This window comes from Echeneis naucrates, chromosome 13, assembly GCF_900963305.1.
Source record: "Echeneis naucrates chromosome 13, fEcheNa1.1, whole genome shotgun sequence".
Classification (NCBI taxonomy): domain Eukaryota; kingdom Metazoa; phylum Chordata; class Actinopteri; order Carangiformes; family Echeneidae; genus Echeneis; species Echeneis naucrates.
The window spans coordinates 10,294,227-10,321,431 of NC_042523.1; the positions used below are offsets into that span (position 1 = coordinate 10,294,227).

The following is a 27,205-nucleotide window of genomic DNA, read 5'->3' on the forward strand; positions in this document are numbered from 1 at the left end:
GAAGCAGGAGATTGACAGATTACATTTGGCTTGTTCTTGCTCTCTAATTGGCATCCCTGGTCCTAGTGAGACAGTGATCATTAGCACCAGAGCACAGCTCATCCAAAACAACATCCATCTGTTTGCCTCAGCTTTACTTTATCTTATGGCCTAAAGTGGCAATAAGGTAGCATCATTTGGTGGCCTGTTCTAGACATTTGTAGGGAGTGCTAGCTGCAATACTGATGTACTTTAGTTTTTTTTTTTTAGCATTTTAGCAGCTAGTGGGAGCCAAACTGACGAGCAGCTACTGGAGTTCACTGAATAAAAAACTAACAGTAACGGCTATAACTTGGACTAAGACTTAAAAACAAGCAGTAGATATACGTTTCCTGACAAATGCACACCTCAGTTTCATGCTTTGTACTAGAACTTGGTTAAACGTCATTTTTAATATTAAATAATGCAAAATGCAGCAGGAAAAAGTTTGCTTTCCATTACTTTAGGAATTCACATATATATTATATCCAATTCTTATTTCCATTGATCGTTTAGTCATAATCTTAGCTCAAACAAGAGAAAAAAAAAACATATACCTTACAAACACTCCCAAAGCTCAGTATCACACTCCAGGACATATTTAAAAGGCTATGTATCAAGGGCCTTGCTGAACTGTGCATTACGCCCATTGACAGGGGTCGTGGTGAAGTCCTCCTGTCTGGGTTATCAGTCTCTGGCAGAGAGCCCACTGCTCTCTGATGGCTGCTGCCGTCACAGGAGAATGCATCACTCACTTGTTAATACGCCTCTCTCGCCTCCACCCACCCACTTTCCGCTGAAAGTCAACGCCATGGTCTCACCACACATATACTTAGGTTCTGACAGACACCCTCACAAGACGTGCACACACGCGAGCACACGCACTCACGCAAGCGCACACACACACTACCCATATACAGACACCATTCCCATTATGGTGACAAATCCTGCCTGAGCTGGCTCCCATCTGTGAGTCATGGAATGGTGTGTTGTACGAGTCAAACTCCCCCGTCATCCGCCTTTCACAGATGGATCTGTGGGGTGTCCAAGGGCCTTGTCTGATGCCCACAGTCCGGGAATGGCTTTGATTTGAACTTCCCTTGATCTGGATCAAGAACAGGTGCATATTTCCCAAGCTTTTAGGTGTAAGGGGGACACTCATCAACACTGGGTTCATGTTAATCATCACGGCCTGACTGCCTTTAATCCATTAAACCACGAGTTCACCCCGACATAGCTTGGTTGGTTGAATCTCTGTGCTGATCCCATTTCCTCTCTATACACATCCCTTCTTTCACCCTGGCTTGTATTTGCCCCTATAATGGGATTAACTCCAATGACACCAATCTGGAATCTAGCTTTAAACTCTGCTGGGTGAGTCTTATTTCACGGGCTATTCGCATAAGGGATAAAACATGTCTTGGATTACATAATTGGATTACTCTCTTACCTAAATGTAAATGATGAGAAATTAACGATAAATAGCTGGCTGTATGCATTTCTTGTTTCTTATCTGCCCAGTCAAGATGCCCCACAGTCGCATAAACGTGCGACAAACCAGGTTAATTAATAAATCTTTTAGAATATGCAGAGGGTGCTGTCATAAATAATGGACGCTGTCAAACACAGCTCATATTCCCTCAGTGGCTCAACGACTTTAGGTCTGTGGGACAAATAAAACTGTGTCCATTCTATCACTAATTTTGACAATAAAGAGAAGCTATGTTTACTTTATGCCTATACTTAAAATACAATACATTCCCAGTCGTTGATGTTGGCTCCACCAATAACTTTTGAAACACAACGATTAAACAAGCTTATTATCAAGCTCTTTTCCACTTCATAATAAAATCAATGTGGAACAATTGACCTTGGCAGAACAAAAACCCTTTCACTCCACTCTGCCTCATTCTCATTCTGCAACAAGACATTAGAAAGCCATTTTATCGCTCTCCCTCTCTCTCTCTTTCTCATTGTTCCCAAAGCCATTAACAATCAACAATTCATTTTTTTTCCTCAACACCCTCATCTCTTGTTCTCTGTGGTCAAAGCCAGCACAACAAAAGGCCTTCTAGTTTGGTTTTGTGTAACTGAACTGTCCAGAGAAACATTTGGTTGTATGTTGGTATTTACTTGGGGAGATGCAATGAACCGTTAATAACCACATTTGACCTCATTTATATGAATGTCCTTGAAGGGTTCTATAAGGCGTAAAAATGTTTAGCTTTCTTTGTCTGAGATGACGCTTGTATTTTCTCTTTTCTTTGTGATTCAAATATGCATATCCATATGCATCATCGTTTAATAGTTTTTATGTCTAGTTTAAAACTAAAATTTAGCTGGACAATCATATTGTATCGGCCATTTAATTGCATTGTAATTGAGGCATCATATTTGCATAAGAACCAAAACTGAGATTTGAGACATAATCCATTGCAAGACTATGCTATTCTTATCATGCATTACAGTTTGGTTGAAAACCAAGGAAAATTGCATCAGCTTTACAAAGGGCAGAGTATATGTGCTGTACTGTATATAATAATGCTTTTTATGCAGCCATTTCACATGGAGACTTGATCTTTACTGCACTGAATAGGGTAGAAAGCTCAGTACCTTATGGAAAGGTATTGTTCAAATGCTTTGAATATTTGAAATGTAGGAAGGACTGTCTGTTGGTTAATGTAAATGCAGTGAGCACACAGATCAGCGACCTTTGTCCTTTATTACAGAACTGGATCGATTACATTATCTAGGTTCAATCCTCATTGGTACTGTCAAGTATTAATCTTTCATTTGATAATACCAGACAAAATTTTTATGTACTTTTAATTCTGAAAGTCTGATTTATTTTTGGCCTCATTTTGTTTGTACATAAGACTCTAAATGGTTGTGGACCAGCATCTGTGCCAGAGCGATGTGCTGCCACTTCAACTTGTTGTTAGATATTTCAAACCACAGCCATAAGTAACTCACATCTTTTTCAGTTTTAGTGGTCCTTCTCTAATTACTTAAATGTAAATAACAGCACAATTGATGGCTTATTATTCTTTGTTCAAGGCTATTTTAAAAACCTGGTGATGGCTTAGAAGGTGAGGAATGAATGAACTTTAATCATGATTTGACAATAAATCACGCAAGAGTAAGTAAGGTTTTTCATTATCATGTTGCCAAAAAATGACAAATAAAAGGTTAATAGAGTCACTGGTTTCTCAATATTTAACAAGCCATCATAAAATGGAGTGTATTCTATAGAATTTAAAATAATCGACAAAGGGATTATGCAGCAGTCATCAAGCCTGCTGTAGTCGATGCTTGTAAATAGTTAATACATTGATTGTGGCACTGATGCCTTGCAGTCATAAGGACAAATCAATTATCCTGAGGCAAAGAGATCTGGAGAACTCAAAATGATGTTTACATCAATGGCTCATGATTTGTCCACAAAACAGAAAATAATTTCTAAACTTCTGAAAAATGCATTATTTACCACCTTCCTATGTAAAGGAAATAAATCAGGTTTAGATTATAAAATTGGACTTGTATAAAGTATATATTTTAGATTTAACACTGCTCAGAATAATTTGAACACTGTGCAGTTGAGCTCAAGGGCATAACATTTTGAGTGACACTTCTCAGCAATTTCTTAGCAAACAATCTGTTTGACTGCTGCCTTGGCCTCTGGTCTGATTCTCTTGGTTAGTGTTGAGAGCATTTGGCCTACAATGTCCTTTTCTCACATACTTAACAGATGCGTGCCCATATTTCATTTCCTTTGTTTCACTGGTCTTTAATTTTTGTCTGACGCTGTTGTACTCAGCTGGATGCAGATTTACATTTTATGGAAGACTTAAAATAAAAAAGGACATATGTGTTTGCCATTCACAATATCTTAATGTAATATAGAAGGATTTAAAAAAGAAAGAAGTCTGTATTGACCCAAAGAGAAGGCACTGTGAATGTGGCAGGAGGTATTTATGCATTCCTTGTGCCAAGAAACAGAGGCCACAGGATTATTGTGAAAAAAAAAAAAAGGAAATCAGTTATTGCCTTCTCAGGGAAAGCCTGCCATAAACACAGAGTTTTTGTGGTATTTTCCAATTTATCTTAATGGAAATCTACAGTGTTTTTGCACCGAGACAGAGAGAGAGGGTTGAGCTGCATCTATGTTGAGCTCAGCATAAGATGAACAGCAAAGAAATGAGATTGTATAACATGCCCCTTCTATAGAGTGGAGAGAATTTAAGAAGATTCCATTTGATAATAGCAGCAAACATGGACTACATGGAGCGAGTACTGCCATCAGATTCACCAACAAACTTATTATCAGTGATGCCTTTCTATCACATTGCCTTTGAAGTGGATTCATGCTTATGGCACATCCCCACTAACATGGAGAAGGTCTGCATTGAACGAGAAAATGGATTGGGCGTCCATGGTGGCTAATTTTGATTCAATGAATTGAGAGAGCTGTGTTAAGGATGTTAGGCATTAAAGAGTTGCCTTTTACATGGGATTATCTGCGAAGGAGGAAGTCAGTGTTCAGACAGGGCTGACTGGCACGGCAAGATCTGCCCCCATCCAAGTAGAACACTTCTTCAGGCATGCAGAACATGCAGACTTAAGTCACATAATCCCTTTCAATATCTGTGAGGGGTGTCAGTACGTTGACATGAATGGATGGGATACGATGGTTTTGCAGGCTTACTGTTGTTTCCGATCACATTAATTGTGCGGGCAGCTGGCAGGTTGCTATTATTAGCTGCTGCAGATAGAAATGTTACTGTATATTCATTGATGCTCTGATGACAGACATATTTGAACCGTTGGAAAATGCTGCCTGTCGAGTGAAATATCATCAATAGTCTTCCGGGCTGCCTTTTGTTCTTTGGATGCCAACACTGTGGTATTTATGGGACCTGCAGATATGGAAGTAAATAAGTGGAAACACAAAGCTAACAGTCAAGCACATCTCAGGGGCTAAACAAACAGTGACTCGCTGCGTAGATTCGGTGCCCGAGTTCAAATGAGACTGTAACTGTGGATCATAACAAGGCTTTTCTGCTGTTTTGTGTAAGCACTGCTCTGTCAGCGTGACGAAGCAAGGCTGTCCAAGTCCAGCTAACCATGACTGTTTGAGAGAGCTATGAAAACAATCGCTTTTCAAAACAAGTGAGTTCAGCTAAACGCTTGATGTTACACATTGAGATGTTGCTAAATATTGATAATGGCATTGTTTTTGCCTCTATACTGTCCTGCTGAGCCTCTGACATCCTGTTCTTCTTATATTGAGAGTGGCCTTTGCAGCTGATTGTAATGTATTTCAGGATACTTTTATTATATTCTATCAATACTTGGTGCTGCTGCTGCTGCTCAGTTTCTTCATGGAAGTCATTAAAGTTTCATTGCACCTGTTCTCATCTGACTGCACATGAACATCCTGTTGTAGCATATGGAATTCATGCATGGATATGTATTTGCCCATTCATTTTTTTATATTCACTTATTTCTGAAGCTCAGTCTATATTTATATTTATGTAGCAGCAGTAAAGAAGACACAATAGCTAATTTCAAAACTTGTGATTTTATACTTTAATATATAGCTGTAAACAGAATTGTAAATGTATTTACAATGATGATTTGATTCTAAAGATGGAATATTTAACTAAAATTTTAACATACATACATACAGTATTTATTTCATGGTATTATCCTATGGTCTGTTCTTGCGTATATTCTCCCCATTGCATAGCAATTTGCCATTTGGACATGGTTTGCTGCATTACACAGTGCATCCCGAAAAATATTCTGATCCCCTTCAGTTTTTCACCCTTTATGTTGCAGCCTTATGTTAAACTCATCAATCTACAATCAGCACCCCCACAATGACAGCACGACCACAGAATTCCAGAAGTGTTTGCAAATTAATGAAAAAAAAAAAAACTGTACAGCTAAACTGAGCTGTTGGGGGTGAAAAGCATTGGTGAGAAAGCTTACCAAGAACCCAAAGCACATGCTGGCTGAGCATTATGCTGTGGGATTGTTTCAGCTGCATGGACGGGGCCACTGGTCATAACTGAAGGAAGGAAGAATGTGCCAAAGTACAGAGATATCCTTGGATGAAGACCTTGTCCAGAGCGCTCAGGATCTTAGACTGGGCCAAAAGTTCATCTTCCAAGACAATGACCGAAGCACACTGCCAAAATAACACAGGAGTGGTTTAAGAACAACTCCATTAATGACATTGAAGGGCACAGCAAGAGCGCTGACTTCAACCTAATCTCTGGAGAGACCTGAAAATGGCCGTCCACCAACGTTCCCCATCCAACCTGACAGAGCCGGAGAGGAGCTGGAAGGAAGAGCAGCAGAAAATCCCCAAATCCAGGTGTGAAAAAGTTGTTTCATCATTCCCAAGAAGACTCAAAGCAGTAGCTGAAAATGCTCTGTACAAAGGGTCTGATGACTTCATTGTAATATTTCAGTTTTTCAGCTTTAATAAATTTGCTAAATTGTCTATAATTCTGTGTTTGTTTTGTCATTTTGGGGTGCTGAGTGTAGACTGATGAGGAGAAAAATGTACTTAAATGATGTGAGCATAACGCTGCAACATAACAAATAGTGAAAAATTTAAGGGGGTCTGAATACTTTCTGTATGTACTGTAATGCATTAGATAGTAATAAGCTGTGAGTCTGCAAATGACCTATTTGTCTTTAATAGGATCTTTTAATAGACATCTAACTTTGCCTCTCCAGCAGACTTGAAACAAAATCCTTCAAAAGAGTACAGCAAGTTATTTATCTTTGGAATTCCCAACATGTATTGAGTCTCTCTTTTTTTATTGAATGGATTCCCTGTAATTAAATAGTTAGTCTAATCAATGAAATGACAGCCATTAATAGTGAACTAAAAAACTTGAGCTTCTGTTTTATTAAGTATTGCGTCATCTCGGCGGCAACAAGGCAACGGCATCAGTTGCTAAAACCCCACAGGTTCACTTTCAAAACAGCATTATATGCTGTGTGTGTCCCTGCTGCTGATGTGATGCATGCATGTTTCATCTGTTTAGTTCAGAATATTCACAGCTGTTGAGAAATAATGCGTGTGAATTTTAGTAATTGGCAGAAAAGAGCAAAAAGAAACTAATAAATCATTTGGTGGTAAACGTATCCAGCAGTAGTTTATTAGTGACACATTCACCATGCAAATAATGACAACTGGCTCCTGCCCCTCATGAGGCTACATTATTTGCCTGTAAAAAGAAAAAATGATGATGAGATCTTTGTCCTGGTATAATTTGATATTGAAAACTTAATTTAATTGGAACTCTCATCAACCACCTCTTGTAACAATAGAAATAAGGCATTGAGTAATTTGTGCAGCTATCCCCCAGTGAGAAATTTAAAATGTTGCTGACATGGTTGGGTCTATATTCTCTTAAGACCTTATCAGTCCTGTTCAGTACAATCAATATGACCATTAAAGACTTTCCAGTCAAAGTAGCCATTACCCCATCAGACGCTTGTTTATGGCTGCATGAATAAATAAAAACTGTTTTCTTTCAGATATGACTTTGTCAGCACAGAACAAAATAACAAGTCAGAGGTGGGAGTTTGCAAATGTGGTCCTTTGCCCCGTGAAATTAGGAAGCCAGAAGTTGCTGTGCTGAAACAAACCCATCCCCGTTGCACACTGTATGTCATACTTACTGATTATTTATGTGGTAATGGTAAATTTGCTGAGCATGGCCAAGTGTATAAATAGCAGTATGGACATCATCAGAGGCTTCAGCTCACATGGGGGGGGGGGGGCGCTTACAACCAGAGCATCAGATCATGAACAGCAGAAACGATCCTCCCGGAGTAATAGAGAACGAAGGGAAACGTATCCCTTGTATGCTCGCAGTCTGCATATTGAAGACTCATGGGTGACCCTGCTGACCTCCCTGGCCACTGGGGGGCTACACTGTGGTGTGCTTATTGCATAATTATTTATTTTAGATGAAAACTGCATTATTCCGTTAACATGTTCCCTTTGGTTCACTGACTTATACTTGTGGAGCAACAGAATCGCAAATACAACTCTTTTTTTCTTAATTAAAAATAGCTGCATAACCAGAGCAATTATTAGAGCGTATATTATTTGATGTGATTCTCTCGGGCAATGTGTATTATAGCTCAGTGTCACCACAGTCAGTGTCTACAACATGATGTGAATTCTTCACCAACAATAGAGTCACAACATCAGAGTCATGGTAAATATCACGTTTTAATATCAGTGCCACTTTGTCCTCATCATTTTTACTCCTCCGCCACCACCATTATCTCTGTGTACTCATGCTCTAGCTGTCTGCAGTGCAAGCTACAGCACAGGCTTCTGCTTTGTCTTGGGTTGTTGCCTTTGTCTGGAGCTCTCTCATCTCTGGAGGTCATACTGGCTGCCCTGGAGGTACTGGTGATGGTCAGTGTGCCAACTGTGTGGGCATGCTAAGAGAACCATATGCTGTCTGTTAAATCACTCTCAGCAGAGGCAGTGGAGTAACACGGCTGTTTGGTATCGGATGAACATCACACCAAGCTTAACATGCGCAACAGAAGCAAACACTGCAGTCAAACCCTCAGCTAAGCATGCCACGCACTACTCCAGGTATTTGTCACTTCCCTTCCTTTCTCACCAGTGCACTTCTTGTTTTCTATTCCACACTGATCATTTCAAGTAAAATGGATTAAACGGGGAGAATAAGCAAACTTTGCTCATTTGCCTGCCTCCTGCTAGTATTTGCAATTCATCACACTGGTTAGGTTCAGTATACTCCCGACTTCAAATAATGTGCTTCTATATTTGTTTTTTATTGAGGGTTTTATATTAGCAGTGTGGTCTTGTCTTCAAAATATAAATTTTAGCCTTCTGGAAAGTCAGACACAGTAATAGAGAAGTGCTTTGTGCTTAGGATTTTCACACATGGATATTTAGAGGCTGCGTTAGAGTGGCCCTGTAGCTGCTTCTTTTTCACTGTTCATTAAGAATTCTAGAGGTGTTGACCAAGAGAGTATAATGTTTTTATGGGCATCTTTGGCATCTAGTTCAAAATAACAGGTACTACAAAATACAGACGAGCGTGTTTCAGTTTTCAGTGTTAAATCGTTTCAGTATGTGCTGAAACAACTCTGTGAAAATCGGTGAAAATATGTCATAAGAAACAAACATTTTGTTTCTATGTGGAGACATGATCCAAGCCTACAGTTATCGTAATGCCTGCCTCACCCTGTGTGCAGAGGCGCCAAGATCCTGAAACACAGAACAAATAGCTGTTTGTCCTTGAGGACAGCCATGAATGATGGTTTAGAAAAGCAGCAAGAAGCAAACCATCATCCTGACAGCTGCAGTTTTACTGTCCAATGCCTCATCAATCATGAACAAATTGTTGGTCTTGTATACATTATTGTTATTATTATTATTATATACAAGACTACCTATGAACCAAGCTGAAACCTGCTGTTGATTGATTATAGGTTGATAGGTTTTAAAATCCGCTCATCCAAGGTTCATCACAGAGCCCACGGTGATTTTATTGCAGACAATCAATGTTGAAACACTCCACACAACTATTTACTCCAAAATTAGAATTATATCATTGTTTGTTCCATACCAAGAAGATTAGTCCATTCCTGTCGCCAGATTTCTATTGAAAACCTGTTTAACATATGAATCTTCCAATTCAATGAAATAATTTCCATATAAACCGAAGAAATCTCGAGCTGCTTTTCTGTGGTCTTTTTAGATCTTATCGGTGCAGTCCTGCACCGCAGCAAACAAAACACCAGGAGAAGGAATGACATTTATATTCATAATTACTGAATGACTTGACTGCATAACAGTGCGACAGCATACGAATCAGTCCACAGCTATTCCAGCACAGATCACTAGGAGCTTTGGTCCATTTTTGAACTATAGTGGAAGGGACATAAGCTCTGTGTAAGATTTTTAGTTGTATAACTCTGGATGTTACCGAGGAGCCATCCACAGTCTTTCCTCCTCTGCAGAGATTAGTGAAACACACAAATCCTGTCCCCCCTGGGAAAGAGTTTGAATGATGAGGCTAGGGGAGGAGAAAATACACAACCGACACAGACCTGAGTACCTCTGTCTGAAGCCCAATACCATATTTTTTTCCCTAATAATCAGAGCCACATCATTGACAGAAAATGTAAAAGGAATTTCTCTTAAATGAGTCATAGTCATGCTCGATCTCCCTTTATGTTCGAGAGATGGTTCAATTCTGCATCATATATGAAAGAAGAATTCACAAATTGAATTACATTGTTTGTTTTTTACAGATGGATACATAAACCAGGCCATTTGCATATTTCACTTTGAGCTCAGGGAAATTATTTTCTGTATTATTCACTGTTTTCTAACAAATAATAGATTACTTAGAAAAATGTATATTTATATCCATACACATATTTTGCCACAACAGTTAAGCTTTAAGACATCTTTTTCAGTAATCCTGTTCCATTTGAACACAAGAAGATATTCCTGGAGGCAGCATATGAGCCTAATGACATCTGATCTTTGAAGGTTGTTTTAAAGCGGAGCTGCTTTTTTTGGGGGGGGGATATTTTCCTCCTTTCTGCAAATCACACATCCCACTACTTGTGTTCATTTTTGTTGTTTTTTTATGTTATAGAAATAACAGTCACAAAAGTCTGGAGTAGAAAATCCTGTCACAAAGCTAATCACTGTGACACTCAGTTTAAGTCTGTCTGCGTGCAGAGCATTTATTATGTGTGATGCATCTGTGTGGGAGTTTGATGGGTAGATGGAGGGGCAGTTAGCATGCAGTCACAATATGTAAGAGTACAGCTACAGTAGCAGGAAAAGCTTGAGTGATCTTTGTACTGAGTGTGTGCACAGTATGTATTAATCAATTCCTTTGAGTTGAATGCCTCAGAGCACATGAACATAGGTTGGATGTATCAGTGAAGTGAAGCATGCGTGAAATTGTACTTCTCACATCACTGTCTTAGGCCAGCCGGAAAGCTGGCTGTTGGATGTTAGGTGAAGGCATTTTGAAATTAATGGATTTAGGTTGTATTAAAAAAGATGACGGGGCAGCACAGCACAGCGGCGTAGGTTAGCGCCGTTGCCCCACAACCAGAAGTTTGTGGGTTCGATTCCCAGACCTTGGGCCTTTCTGTGCAGAGTCTGCATGTTCTCCCTGTGCCTGCGTTTCCCCCCACCGTCTAAATTGTATGTAGATCTGAGTGTGAGTGGTTGTTGGTCTGTCTCTCTCTGTGTGTCGGCCCTGTGATGATGTCCAGGGTGGACCCCGCCCTCACCCAGAGGGAGCTGGGACTGGCTCCAGCAACCCCCAAGATCCAAAAACAGATAAGTGGTGGAAGATGAATGAATGAATAAAAAGTGAAAAAGTGGCTTCCCAAGGAAGATCTTAGCTTGAGAGAAAGATCTTAGTGTTTGGGATACAGTATGTGTAAAGGAGGCGTCTGACTTATGGAAATAATGGACAGATACTCAACTACCTTTGAAGGTTTCTCTCTGGGCCTTTTGTAGAGGCCTTGCTTGTTTACACTGTGGTAGAAGTCAGCGTTTGGTTATAAATATGTTTTGCTTACACCCTGTGTTGCTTGGGCTGATAAGGACTGCTGAGATCTTAATCAAGATGGCTGCTTTGGCAATTAAAGTTGACAGAGAAGAATCAGAGCTACCTCTCTGGTAGTGTAAAAAACTTTAATTTCTTCAAAAAACTTTTAACTAATGATTCCAAGTGCACCTTTAGATATGCACTGGGGAGAAAAGAAATTATGGCTTCCTTCGACTGTTTTAGTCCATATGCAGAGCAGCAGTTTAAATTAGTTTGTGTTCTCAGAAACCTATTTATACCTACTTTGTACTATTTGCTCCCCCACAGTCCTTCAGAGTTTAGTTTTGTGCATGCAAAGCCTGACACGACTGCACCAGAAATACTTTAACTCTTAACACTTACTCTCCGTCTTTGGTGATGATCATATTTCTGTCCTGCAGGATATGAGTAGGGAAGCTACAAGCATGTAGCTTTGACTGCAGCAGTCAGTCACTGGAATAAATGCAGTTGATTTTTCAGTTCTCAACAGAAAGACACCGCACCAGTGGTGCTGCAAAGGATTGGGAGGGCGGTGTATGGACTATGGTGTGTTTAATGGAGGCTGCCATCGATAGCATGTCTGAATAACTAGCTTACTGCCTATGAGCTAGCTAAAACAAAGTTAAAACTTGATAAAATATAATTGCCAGTGTTTTCGTGACATCATCAATGCCATAACAATGACATCAGTGACAACAAATGACACACCCACCTTAGGTTTCCTTACCATACAAGCCATACACATGTCCTGTAAGTTTGAAGATGGTCAACATACATTTTTTTTGTCAGCGGTTTGGCTGGTGAGTTTGACATAGTAGCAGAATCACTGCAGCTGTCACTAATGAACTAAAAAGGTGGGTATAATTAAAAGTAATGAGCTGTGGAGGTCTGTCTCTTTATCGTCACTATAAGTTTCAACTTTCCGAGTCGCGGAAAATAGTGCTGTATTTCCAACGGGCTCAAGCAAGGGCCATTTGAAGAGACAGCATTTGCAGCAACTCCTCTGATTATTTTCAAAATTTCTCCTCTTCCGGCCTATTTTTGTTTTCAGTCATAGTGACCCACACCAAGCATCAGCAGCTCAAGCTTGGTAACCTCCGCTGCCCGAAACTGACTGGCATCCCAGAGGTACTAGAGAGACCAAGGAGGCTACAGTTTGTGCTGAGGTTAAGAAGATAGCAAAGTGAGGGTCATCTGTTATCATGGGGAAAATGAAATGGTGAATGAGATGTATGAACTCTCTGCCCACACTGCAACTCCACAAGAATATCGTCAGTTCAGTATCGTGAGTGTGTGTCACGCTCGGGGGATTCCAGCTCGTCCGAGTGCACAGAGGGAAAGAGAGCAGTAACGACAAAGGGGGAGGGCTGCTGCTTCCATCAGCTTGAAATAACATTAGTCCGAAACCTTTACCATGAAATGTAAGTTGCGTGGTCCTGATAGTCAGCATTTAGCAGTGAATGTGACCCAACTATCTGCTACAACAGATGTCGCTGGGGCCATCTCTCTTGACATTAGTCATTCTTGTAAGATTTCAGAAACAGAACATAAATGCCCCTATCATCATCTGAGTGACAATGACAAACTTCACACAGGAAGTCAAATACACAGCTGAAAAAGGAATTTACTGTGCGCAAATGTCAGGAAAGCACACTTTGTCCAGACGAAAAACATGCAAGCCCGGCTTTGTACAACTCATGACACAGGTATGCCTGTTCGAAGGACTGCCAGTATAGTCAGGGGACGCCATGTTTGTCCTACAAGACAGCTTTGACCTCACAGACTTGCCAGCACTGCACATGAAGATGTGGTTTATCAGACCCCAGAGTACAATACCTTGCAGGGACAATATTAGTATGGATGTGTTTGACTATCAACTCCAACCAGGTGAACAGGGAGAGTATGAGATCCCGCCCAGGCAGGGTTGCGAGCCTTAATAGAGTCAACCTTCGGATGCTGGAGGCATGCTGGAGGCGGGGGATGTGTGTGCAAAGATTAGCTTCCTGGCAGTTTTTGCCACCTCTACAACTTCTCTCTGGACATGCAGTGGATCCTGTCGCTGTGGAAGACCTAATGTCCCTATGCAGTAGTCTCAGTGCTGATGACCTTTCTCTTAATGAGGACCTGGTTCTGGTTCTGTTGCACTTCTGGATGCTGTACAGGTGTGGTACTAGGCAAATCGTTCATGTACTGTACAAAGCTCTGTTCATACAGTCAGACAGTTGCAATGTCTGACCTCTATAAGAAGGAGGAACAGAGCAGACTGCATTTCCTGAGAAGGTTCAGGCCATTTGATGTCTGCAGCAGATTGCTTTTTATGAGTACGTGGTGGGTTAAGTTGTTACCTTGTTGTGTGTTGGGGAGATGGTGTTATGATTGGTGATGAAAACCCATCAAAGTGGTCTGGAAGGCAGGCTCTGCTGTAGGAGTAGACCTTGAGGTGGCTGAGGGGAGGATGAGGTCTGAAATCCTACATGAAGACATTGCCCGCCCAAGTTTTAGCAGCCATTTCCTTTCACAACTGCTATCAATAACTCTCTGTATCTGTCAAATTTCATGGTAAAGTGTTTTTACAAACTAATAATACAACCTCAGCATCTTCCAGGAACAGTTCATGTTATATATTCTGATAGTATTTATGGAATTCATTCCTTGTATTTATAGAAAAAATTGACCTCTTGGAAAGGCAATGTACAATCCAAGGTTAATCATAATCCAGGCTAAAGACAAATATTGGTTACGCCTATGAAGCGGGAAATAGTCTTCAAAAGAGGAAGCAGGTAAAATGATACATCTACTTGAATTTCTCATTTTTACATTTTACTGTCAGAGGCCCCTAGGCAGGAAAATATTGTTCCACCACTATAGAAATATCAAATCATGTATATTGAGTCTCGGATGGAATCAAAAATTGAACCATAAATTGAACCTTTTTATGATTTTGACACTATTACAAATGGTGCCGTTTGGCCCCCAATGTTATTTGTGCTTGCACATTAAGGTGTAACCATTTATTTCTCTCTGCAGACTGCTTTGAAGTGAACCCCATGAGAAGCTTCCAAAACAACACAATATTCTGGTGAGTACCCAAATTGAAATTAAACCCCTCATCAAATTTACATAATATACCACCACATATCACCCATCCAGATAGTGACAATGAACAGAAAATGAAAGTGCAGAAGGATAGACAGTAAAGGCTTTCAGCTTAATATGCTGAAAAAACAGCAGACGATATTTCCCCTCCCTCTGACTCAATCGATCCTTCAGTTTTTATTCTGAGGGGGTCAGTATATTTGACTCGGTGTGCAGACATATTCTCGCTACATTAAACACAAGGGCAGAACCTACAAATTTATTTTCTTTCCTTTCTCTCTCATAAATTAACTTAAAGCTAGTCATGAATAAATATAAGAGCACAGCGTCTTGCTCTTGTCTTCCTCTGTCACATACGGATTTAAATGCATGTTCACATACAACAAGCGTAAGCGAGAGGGAGAGAGGGCAAACCTCCTCAGTGACACTCTTAGCTATCCACTCACATAGGCAGGGTTGGGCTGGCGCCACGGCTGTTTGCCTCATAGCCTGCGCAATGGGAGTCGGCTCCATTATCAGAGCTGCTGCTTCGCCACCCTGCAGCAAACACAGGATCCTCTGCTCCTGCAGATTTAATTTCTTATCTCAATAGGGAAAACAGCCCCTCTGAACAGCAGAAAGCACCCAGGGCTGCTCTGAACATAGATTGAGAATAAATACAATAGATGCTTTGATAAACTCATGAACGTGCACAGCCCAGATATTTCTCAAAGGAATTTGTGGCTGGTCATGGATATTCAAGGGAATGTGCTTTTTACTGTAAATAATGATATGAGGAAGGGATTTGCCACCATCATATACTGCATGTAAGCAATTATTTATGGAGCTGCCTTTAAGCACATATCAGACCTTAAGCAGGAGCCCTGATAGGTGAATGTTTGTTTATTGTTGTTGTTATTCTCAAGCAAACCAAGCTGTCCTTTACACTACTGTTTACAGATTAAAAAAAAAAAAAAAAACAAAAAAAACCTCTTCAACTGTACTCTCACATGAACTAAAAATTAACCAGTCTCACGTGTCACATGGCCCTTTTGTTAAGTCTTTTCAGAGAACATTATTATCTCAAAGAGAATATAACAGCTGGATATTCTTTATGGCTTTTTTTTTTTTTCTTCATTGATTTCCCTACTGTTTTCCCCATTTGCTGTATTTGACAACCCACAAAATTCCTTCTTTGCTCCATTCAATGAGAAGTCAGAGCCTGTAATGGATCTGAAAGACTTGACTTGTGGCTTTTTCAGCCCTGTGCTAACAGTTTCATCAATGTCATGAAAAGCCACTACAGTGGTAATTGTGTGTCAACTTACCGCAGCCCTAAAACAAAAGTTATTATGTGTGCACAAAGAAGTAATATAACTTGATGTGCCCTGGCTGTATTAGTTTCTTGTCCTTTACAGTAATCATTTTTAGGGCTGTACTTACTGATACTGGTGCTATTTTATCTGTGGTCATGAATAACAAGATGTTGGAGGAACTGCATTATAAAATGCATGTAATATAGAGTGGCCTCATTCCTTTTCCCCCTTATATTGTTTTGTTATTGCCACTGATTTAAACAATTCATTTTGTGATGAACAAGGATGGAGGTTAGCCAAAACATTTTAACAACACATGTAAACATCATGTTTCATATATTATATTCAGTAAATCATAGCTGCAAACTAAAGCAGAGTAAAAGGTGAAATATTTCCATCTTAAACGTTGACATTGTAACATTGTTGTGGAGTAGACATGAAGTGGCATACAATTGAAGTAGGAAATGTTACTTTGTTTACATGTAATTTTTCTTTGTACACCACTGGCGTTGTGTGTGGAAGATAAGCTGACAAGCCAATCCATACACTTAAATACTGAAGATTTCGACGAGGCACATATGTAGGAATTAAATATTATTTAATAGAAATAGACATAGAAAGACATCAGAACACCCCAGGCATGGCAGCTAAATACTGCGGACATTGAAACTGATCATTTTCAGGTGCCATGGGTTTATTTAATGTGACGCAGTAAGGGGCTTTCGATTTTTCTTGCTTTGAACTAGAGGATGCTTTGCACAAGGGGAGCGTCTGGCCTCATCTTTGCAAGGCTGTACTAGCTAATTTGGCAGTTGAGTAGAAAAAGAAAGTTAATAATCCATAGTATGAGCATTAACAAAACATTTAAAGGAAATCTGTTGAATTGGCAATTATTTTCATACCCAAAAGCGCAAAAAAGGATATAAAGCTTCTTACGTTTTAATGAAAGCGGCAGAATATTATCAGTGAGGACGGGCTGAGTTTAATATCTGGTTGTTGAGATTCTTTGAAACAAATTAATTTAGGTATTTGATTAAATTTTAAGCATATTAGCCCGACAGAATATTTTAGTATGCAATATTAAATGTAAGAGTTGATGATGTGATCATGAGGTTACTAATTATTTTCACCTTTTTTGAGAGTTTGGATTCTGTTCTCTTTTAGTGGGAAATTCAGGAAATGATTGCGGCAGGTGAGAATACTTCCATTAGTTTGGCCCCTAATGTGTGTGTGCGTGAGTGTGTGTTGCACACCAGAGTTATTACCGACAGGCTGCTTCATGCATTGTCTGTTTTAGATGTCCTTGTTCGAGCAATCGTGCCAACTTTATGGATTAGTTTCGACAAAGAAAAAGCTCTGGGCTTTAGAGCCTGTATGTGAGTCCTACGAAGGATAGTGGTCACACAAAACTACTGGATTTGGACATTTTTATTTTAAGGATTTTTGTGAATTTAGGAATAAAACTGTGATTTTCATTCATTTCATTTTATCTTCCTGCTTTAACTACACCGGCATAAAACAAATGCATGTTAATTCTTTTTTGCCTTTGCTCACAGAAACCAAACTTTCATAGTTGTCAATTCAGTAGTAGTAGTAGTAGTAGTAACCCTAACCCTACAACTGATCAGTTTAAACTCTATAATACTTAATCATATATTGTCTAAAATGGTTTGGTCATTATCACAGTACTAAGTAAATAAAAAATGAAACTGATTTTGATGGAAACTAAGATTGCACCAGAAATAAGTTGATGAGTAATATCCCATATTTTAATTACTGCTGATGTTCTGGGATGCTGTTAAAATGCTTATTTAACAGCTCTCCTTCCTTTAAGTTTAATTTGTTTTACCTCAGGGTATAAAAATACCCACTCTTTTCGATATAGAATAAAATAATTACCATAATCCTCAATAATAATCAACAACCCCTAAGGAAGGTATTTTGTAAATGATTGAATATAATCAACATTGCACATGTGAAATGTAGTATATTGCTTTTTTTTTCACATTTATTGCTTTTTCTCAGTGTTTTACTTGCATGTCTGAAAGTAAACGTTTTCCTCATCAATCATAAACCAGAATAAGGCAAAGCCAAATGATGTTAATCTAGTATTGTGCAAAATTAAAAAAAGATTTACCATTTTGCTCATATTTAGCACACGAACAGTATCTACCATACAGCCAAAACATCGCTCCTTGACTCATTTTGAAATTAGACTCTCCTCATTCAAATAGCTGTTTTGATGTCTTTTGTTGGCATCTGCTGTTTTTCTCAGGGTGCTATAATTAAACAGGAGGAGGCCGCAACCCATCTTTATTGTGTGTCAGTTTGAGAAATGGCTGTTGGAAAATGCACTGTCTCAAAGCAATGAGAGTTGAACAACAGCTACATTTCAAACGAATTGGAATCCATTTTTGAAAGTCTGTCTGTCTAAGGATTTTTGAATTAATCCTCATTACCTCAGTACCCGAGATGTCTCAAAATGCACCGAACAGCAAATCAGTTGGTGGAAAATTGCTAAACAGGCTTTACATCACATTTCCTATCTATCAAAGACAAGTTGCATATGTAATTACTTGTGAACGTACACATATGAAAGCATATTACGTTCTAGTTTACACCTGAAAAATGTATTGAACTGCTTGGATGTTCTTTCCAAGTGATGGCTGAAGTTTTGATCCCCCTAATTATAGTTAAAGACATTAGGGGGCTAATAGTCAGTGATAAGGCTGATGTATCAGAGTCAAAGCATCTTCTTCCTGTTGTCTTTAAATGGCTTTTTAAAGAGCAGCATTCCATCACAATCTCTTTGAATTTCAGCAAACCCATAATTTTTATTTACTCTCCTCATGTCATAACCCAGGTTTCCACCTACAGCACAACCCCTGATATGACAACATCCTCAAGATAACTGCCATATGTCATCATTAAAGTGCACAGACTCGGGCACTTTGTCAGAGTTTGCAGTCCAGCGAAAAGGTACAAAGGGGGCAGAAAATAGATCTCTTTGATGAACAACAGATTATGATGGAGAGGTGAGCAAACAATTTCTCTCCTTCGCTGCTCACATGTGCAGTGCAGCAAGTCTTACCTTCTCACACAGCAGCAAATTGTCGGCTGATCCCAAAGACAAGCTCAGAATGAGAACTAATCCTCTCTGATCTTTGTTAAAAATTCCAGTAAAATGTGAATCTCTCTTTTCATTTTGAATGTAATATAAAGGCCAGTGTTCCATAAATGATCAAAAGAATATGCTAATATATTGTCACTATATGTACATTATGTAGATTTATTGGTGTAATGTATTTTTTATGGTATTTTAACGCCCCTATATACAGTATTATAGACTTTAAACACTTATTTACATTCCAAAGATTTCCTTTCTGTCAGTCTTACATGGCTGAATTATCAGAGGATCAGCAGCCTCTTTCAGCCTGGGTTCGTTTGATATAATATGACATGTGAAAGTCTGACATAAAAATTCCTACTGAGTTCTGTGATTTGAGAGCTCACACAGCTTCGGCTGCAGTCTGTATTTCCTCATTTTTAGTTGGCCCACCTCTGAGGGAGGTCTCTCCAGAATTAGAAACCGTACTGACAACATGTTGGCTCTCAAGCGTGATAACATGCAGCAGCTCACAGACAAAGGATTTTGTTGTTGTATGAATGAGCTTATTGTAAAGAAGACATTATCAGAGAATTAATCAGCAGTGGGGGCTTTTTTTAGAATTGATTGATTGTTTAAGTCACAAATAAAAACACAATTCCGAGATGTTCTTTGGTTTCTGCATCCATAATGTGACGCTCTTTTGCTTTCTGCTGATTTTTCTTTTCTTTATTGCTGATATTGTGAATATCTATGGATTTGTTTTTATTGTCGACTGTCACCGAGGGGTCGGCAGAGGTTTTCAGTATTAAATTCCTTATCAAGTAGTCAATAGTAGCAAAATACCTACCTGCATCTGTTTATTTCACAAAGCTCTGTACTGTATGTATCTGTGTTCAGCTTTACACTGGAAGCAGGCCAGGCCTACGCTACAATGTGTTGGAAAGTGACTGGGCTGCACGTGCCAAATTATTTTCTGCTGTTTATATTCTTGATCTATTTATGAGTTTAGCCACAAGGAAAACATTCCTGGGTGCCTAAATTTATAAATAATAAAGAATTAACTGGATATGAGCTTTATATCTTCAGCCACAGATAAACCTACACTGGATACTTAGAATCAAGTACCTCAATGTGATGAGTACATTACATTCATCTGCTGTGCGCATGTCTGTCACGAGGACTGAATCCTGTCGTTGTTGAATGTTAGTGTCTGAGTGATGGCTCCTCAGGCTGACTGGGTTAACTCAGAAAAAGGTTGGTTGGGCAGTGGTTGTTAGTCAACTGGAGAAACAGGAATACTGATATCTTTCATATCATATGTATAAACTTAGTAAGATATTGGTCATGCTGCTGATTTAATTGGCCTGAGAGTGCAGCTTTTTATAATAATGGCTTGAAAGTTTCTTTTCCTCTTTCAGAAAGTGTTCCTGCAATGTTTTCTACAATGTGTTTGTACATGGCAAGAAATTTGGTCAGAGAAATGCAGCTGATTAGCATTATAAATTATGGGATGACTCATTATATTTATTAACCTTTTTTCCATCTGCACAAAAGTAAGATTTTTTTAGCTATTGTGCCAAATGATTGTGGTGTTGTTATTTTTTTCACAGGCTTGTACACAAATGTATGCTAAAATACAAAATTAAAGCCCCACTCATTTAGCTGGAACTGGGCAGTGTTGTGGCATTGTGCAGGGCCAGTTGGGAGACTTCCACTGATTGCAGTGAATTGTTGGCATTGTAGTGGAAAGGGGGCAGTTTTCCCAGGCCATTATGTAGGCTTGAAAAATATACTAGGTAATTTTTTATTGTAAATTGGAATAACATTGAAGACTTACTATATTGATTTGACACACCAGTGAAACATGCTCATTAACATGAATGTGGTGTTTATATGTCAGGTTTAGGCAAGAGTAATTATTATCTGTAGTCCCTGAGCATGTTGATGCTCATACACTACAAGGAACAAACTAATAAAATATCAAAGCAAATACTGCGCAAGATACAGCACAAACCTAGAGAAAGCATCACAGAGCAGACATCTACGCAAATGCCACCATCAGACTGGCAAGACAGGATGAAATACTGTAATGACATTTAAACTTTTATCGTTTGTAAATAACATGAGAGACATGATAACACAACAACAGTTGCGTTCAGGTTGCTTTTCCTGTTTATATCTGTGCTGTTTAAAGCGTTCTGGTTCTTTTTCTTTCCGTCATTTTCTCCACCGTCCAACAAAGCTGAAGTCTTTCATAGTAATCTGAGCTCACAGTTACTGAACTGCAGAGAAATGTTGTTTGCTGCTGTACTCAGAGGAAGGTGTGGCCCTTGATAAAAAGTCTCTGTGTTGAAGCCTTTTGTTTTCCTATACTTATATACTTCAAACTGTGTATTTTTATAGTTTCTCAGAGCGACTGCAGAAAAGGCAATGATTGCATTCAACTGTGTTGGTGACGTGTTGGTAAGGCAAACAGCCTCTCAGTATGATTCCTCCAAAAGTGCCATGTTTAACAGTTCACGCTGTGAGTTTCTTTGGGTATTGTGTCAATCAGACCTGGCATCTCAGGAGTACGACATAGTGGGACGTCCTAAAAGTGAGGAGGGAGTTGTCAGATTGAGAGCAGACGGAGATGCAGCTATTGCTTTCTTCCAAAATTTTGTCATCAAAGGCTGCAGTGGATGCAGAGCTGCAACAATTGCAGCCCATCTTCAGTTTAATACATCAAATAAGATTATTCTATTGCAGATAGAAATGGCAGGCACAAACATGACAATGTCAGTCAAAGCATAACAGAAATTCATCACAGACTCCATGTTCCCTTTGTTTGAAATAAACCTCCCCTGATTGTACAGCACAACAAGGGGAATATAAATTATTCAGGTTCTCCCCAATGGCCGCCCATTTACATCTGCTCACTTGCATCTAACTGGACATATTCTCCTGCTGTATTCTTTGGTGATCTGCTCGATTTAAAATGGCAGCAAAATACATGTGACCTCTGAGTAGGACTTTGCCTTCACCCTGATGCTTAATTTATTCATTACCTTTCCAACCGTATTGGTTATGTGCCGCAGAGCCCTTGGTTGTAAATACTGCGTAATAATCAATGTGAAGGGTGAGGAACACACAGGATTATTAGAGCTATATGTAAATAACAAAGTGAAATATGGTTGCTTCCTCATCATAGTGTAGGCACAGCAAGGAAAGAGGTGAGAGGAATAACAGAACGCAATAGTCCAATAATAATAGCATTTGCTGTATTGTAGTCCTCCAAGGACATCTCTCTCCAGGCATCACAGCAATGTCATTTTTCTTCACTGCTCCTACATACAAGTCAATGTGGAGTTTGTAGAAGTAACTGCGGGAAAAGGGATGATGGTTGAATACCCATCTGAAAAGAATTTCTCCCAAATTAGTGCTCACATCTCCAAAACTGTCTGCACTCTTTGAAGGCTAAGTCAGTATTTGGTAATGTGTGATTTTTGTGATTCAAATAGAAATTCTGATTCTGTTGTAGTTCTTTTTTTCTTTTTCTTTTTTTCCCCAAAACCACTCTGAGTGAATATACATTCAACAATAATGACTACATAATAGTTATTATTTATTCATAGTGGAGTCATTGCTGGACTGAAATTGCCTTTATGTGCAATAATGAGTCAGAGGAAGTCAATGTATGCATGTCATCAAGCAAAGTGATACTCTTTGGTTTTCCAGCAAGTGCACCAACACAATGTCTGTTAGTGAGGCAGCCCTTTAGTGACCAAAGGTGGTGTGTCTGTGGTGTTATAAGAGCGTCAGTGTGGGGAGAGGGTTAGGGTGGAGGATGGATGTGTCAACAAAACATAGGACTCTGTTTGATTTTTTTATTTTTTATTTTTAACTGAACTGTAACTGTTGCATTGTCACATTATTTATTAATTATTTCTATCAAATTTTTAACAGCTGCTGGCCTGCTAATGGGAGTGTTAGGAAAAGCTTCACTTTCTGTTCTTGAGGGCATGGACAAATGAAGTACTTTGACTATTGATTTGGAGGATTGGAAATTGCTTTGATTTGATGGCCCTGTCTTGTTTTCCTGGTCATTCTTTTCGCACTGTGTCAGAATTCATAAATTAGCACTGGTGTAAGGAAAACATCAAATAGCTGCTGCTGCACATTAAATGCATTTAATGGTAGGACGTGTGGCAAAGATATCCACGTAAATTGTACTTTTTTCAACGAGTTAAGCACCAACTAAGTTCATTAATTAAAAACATGCACCTTGATAAGAATAATCAGGGGCCAGTTACTGTCTGACTTCTTTCTTGACATGTTGGAGTTTGTTTTGCTGCTCTAAAAACAGCCACACTGTCACTTAAGGCATATATTCAGGCTTTTGCAGGTCACAGATATTTGCCCAGTCTTTGAAAAATTTGCACAGCGGTGGGTATGACATGTAGTGAATCTCTTTCAAAATGCACCCCCTTTATCAGCATTTCAACATCACTGTGACTGTGGAAGAGACAGATTCAGGAATAATTAAACGAACGAAAACGAAATCCTCCCCAACTATAAACGTAAAGTGTAGCAGTAGAAGTCATTTCACATATTCTGCACTTGACAGTTACAGCCTGTAAGTGTAAATACTCTTCAAAGGCAGACTGCAGAGCGGAGAATAGGTTTTTAATGTCGATTTAATCGTTCTCTATTCTGAGTGCATTTGATCATCAAGAGACTTGGAGACACCAATGGGGTGAAGTCCACTCAGTTTTAACAGAAATCTTGCCCAAATAAATGGATCAATAGTTTTTCTAACTGCCTTTCTGCTTTGATTCTCTCAGAAAGTCAAAAGGTTTTTCTCCTGAATTGAAAATTAGCAATGAACATTTTTTAATCTCTCTTTTCGTGTCCCTGTGGGAAGATTTGCAGGGAAAAATCAGGGAGACCATCTCCCTTATGTGCAGTTTTAAAGGTATACTGAAATTGAAATGACCTTAACTTTTAATATCAATCAGATTTGTCCGTCTTTACTAAGTATTTGTCAACAAAACCTGTCACAGTGTTATGATTGGAGTTTTTCTCAGACATTGATCATTAGTCACACACTGTTGCCCATATTCAGATGTCCGTGTCAGTGTGAAGCAGGCTGCTTACAGGGCCAAGCCAGCTTTCAGTGTGAGGACGGCACGTTGATTAAATTCAGACTGTGCTTGTTCCCCTGTGTCCTTTCCTTTTTGGCAAATAAATTGGAGTGAGCTGACCTTTAATCAGATATGTAGAGCAAACTTGAGGGTTTAAGCTTCAAGAATCAGACACGTTAACTTCAATTAATCAAGTGAAAAGCATTTCAGCAGGTAGCGTGTATGTGATGGTTCACTGCACCATCAACATATTCTGCACGTCATTACTCAGAGTCATTGCTTTCTGACTTTTCCCCCATTGGAACAGGCTAATCACTGGCCCCTGTCTCGCGGTCACGCTCTGCTTGGCAACACTCAAGCCTGTGTGTGCTTCTTTGCAGGTCTGCTGTGATATATTGTTGTTAAATGGGGAGTAGGGTTTGAATTGAAGTGTCATGGACACGTCCACAGTATTAAATTCATATCAAAATTCATATCAAGTTGAAATATAAATAAAGCTTACATTTTCATGATCAGATTTTTTTTAGGTCCATTATCATTAGGTATAATGTCTGAGCATTTCATGGACGAGTCCCTCTCATAAACAATCATAACATGTACGGTACAAATGAAAATAAGACCCAGTACTTTTCTCTCAATTTGTTTTCCTCAGGAATATTTTTGAATGTGTCAACTTTAGTACAGCCTCAAAAAATAAAAATAAAAAATGGAAAGACCAAGTTGCTGTATTTTTTCTGATATGAGGGATTCTGCAGATCCTGAGCACTGACTAGGACCTGCAGCAAGGTGATGCAAAACCATATGATGCAATTATGTTGAAAGGTGATGGTGATTCACTATTCTTTTTAGTGATTCACCAGGAATAGTTTATGGTACAGATAATGAGCAGATTAATTGATAAATAAATTAAAAATGATTTTCAGCACCACTGAGAAAACAATTGCATTCAACTATTTTAAAACAAACCCAACCACAGCCCAAATATGGAGTATAGTTCATATGTGATGAAAAAAAAACCCTCCCCTGTCACCCAACATGATACTAAGTAAAATAAGACAATTAGGATAAAGTAGAAGCTGATTACAACCGCCATAGCAGTCTGAAAAATGTGTTTTGCGAGGTATTTTTAGGTGCTGATCTTATTACTCTCCTAAACTATTTTTATAGTTTTTAAGCCTTGAAGGGGAGAACTGAGGAAGCTCCACTAAATTAGGTGTATTATGATTCTGACTGGTCTGACTGTAGATTTTTAATCAGTAAGAAGAACTGTGTTGAAGAAAATTAAATGAAATAAAAAGAGTTTTTACATCTTTATCTGAGTAAAAATCCATTATATTCTGGTGCACAATCCTAACAAGATTTTCTTGAGTGCCACATTTATTATTATTATTATTATTATTATTATTATTATTATTATTATTATTATTATTATTTCTTTTTTTTATCGGATCAATCAAGCAGAGTGGGTGGATTTAACCAGATTCATTATCATTGCAGTTAATGATATACTATATATTCGTTTTGAGATATCAATTTATATCTGAGACAAATAATTAAATTGAATCTACTGCTATAATTTCACAAAGATTCACTTCTAATTATTTCATTACAGGCTAGCATATTTCAGTGCTTTCTTAAAAGCTAGTGAGTGTGCACTGGGGAAACAGATATTGTGTTTTGCAAATGATTGAGAAATCATTGTGGATAAAAAAAAAAAAGTCTCTTTCATGGATGATCCTTTGTTGCAAATGTTATAGAACATTTTATATTGGCTTTCATGATATATTGACTGAACATTTCCTTTGAATAATTCAATTACAGCCAGAGCCTTATTGCAAATAGTTTTGCACATTGATTAAAAGCTCTTTGTGTGCTCATAGAGTGTTTCATCAAGAAAGAAGCCAAAATCAATCGTCAAATCGTAAACATTAAATATGAAATATGGATGAAATGATGCAGAGCCTCCAACAGCAGGAAATGATCTATCAGCAACTTATGGTCTGAACCATTTGAAGGGCAGTAACTATGACATAAACACCTTTTCTTCAAGGTTTTCATATGGGATGACCTGGTCTGTGGTGTCATCTGCCACACAGATCTAAAGGGATTTAAACAGCAGAACCACAAGCACAAACGGCAACAAGAGGCGCTCAAGGAAAACTGTCTATGAGCCATGGGATGTTAAAACTCAATTTTAAACTTCTCAACACATTATTATTCATAGAAAGTAGCAGTTTGGGGATAGAGCATTGAGCTATAGCTTGCAAAAATATACAGTTTGTTTGAATTTATAAAAAGTGCTGTTTGCAATAAATGGCTCACTGAACATCTTGAGGTTTGGAAGATTTAGAACATGTTATAAAATCCTGAATGACTATAGCACACCAAGGTGAAGAAGAGCTTTTTCTCGATGCACTCTGAAATCTCTGAAGGCCTGGCCAAGAGCAATTGACATTTTCATACCTAAAGCCTTGGATATTATTCATGGAAATGCAAAACATATTTGAATAAGCCCATTTTAACATTTCATAGAGTCCTAGTATCTCACCAGGGTGACTTGTTCCACTCCACATGACTCCATATCCATTATAAATGGGCAACTCAGCCATGCCAGAGGTATACATATGTTTACAACTGTCATCTGCTTCAAGAGGAGTCGCTGAGACGCCCGGAAAAAAAACTTACCTCCTGAGCTGAATTGATCCTTAAGGCTTTGGTGTGTGATTATATCCTCAGTGTAGCAGTAATAAATGGAGAAATAAACGTGCCAAGGTATGTAGAATCAAGACCAGGACAACAAATACAGTAATTAAAGAGGCTGGTGGAAATTCATTTTCAATGAATGCCTTTTAAATATCTACACACCCAAAATGTGAACATTTGTCTTTATTTGTCCAGGGACAGAGCATTCACTCAAAGTCATTA

At 38.7% G+C, this 27,205-nt stretch overlaps 1 protein-coding gene across 1 annotated transcript in view; it reads left to right on the top strand.

The window, feature by feature from the left end:
- Nucleotides 1-27,205, top strand: part of lrfn1 (leucine rich repeat and fibronectin type III domain containing 1) — a 97,383-nt gene that overhangs the window by 33,916 nt on the left and 36,262 nt on the right. Inside the window, exon 2 of the mRNA XM_029516724.1 lies at nt 14,685-14,736. The gene's annotated coding sequence lies outside the window, so the exon portion shown is untranslated. The remainder of the gene's footprint in view (nt 1-14,684; nt 14,737-27,205) is intronic.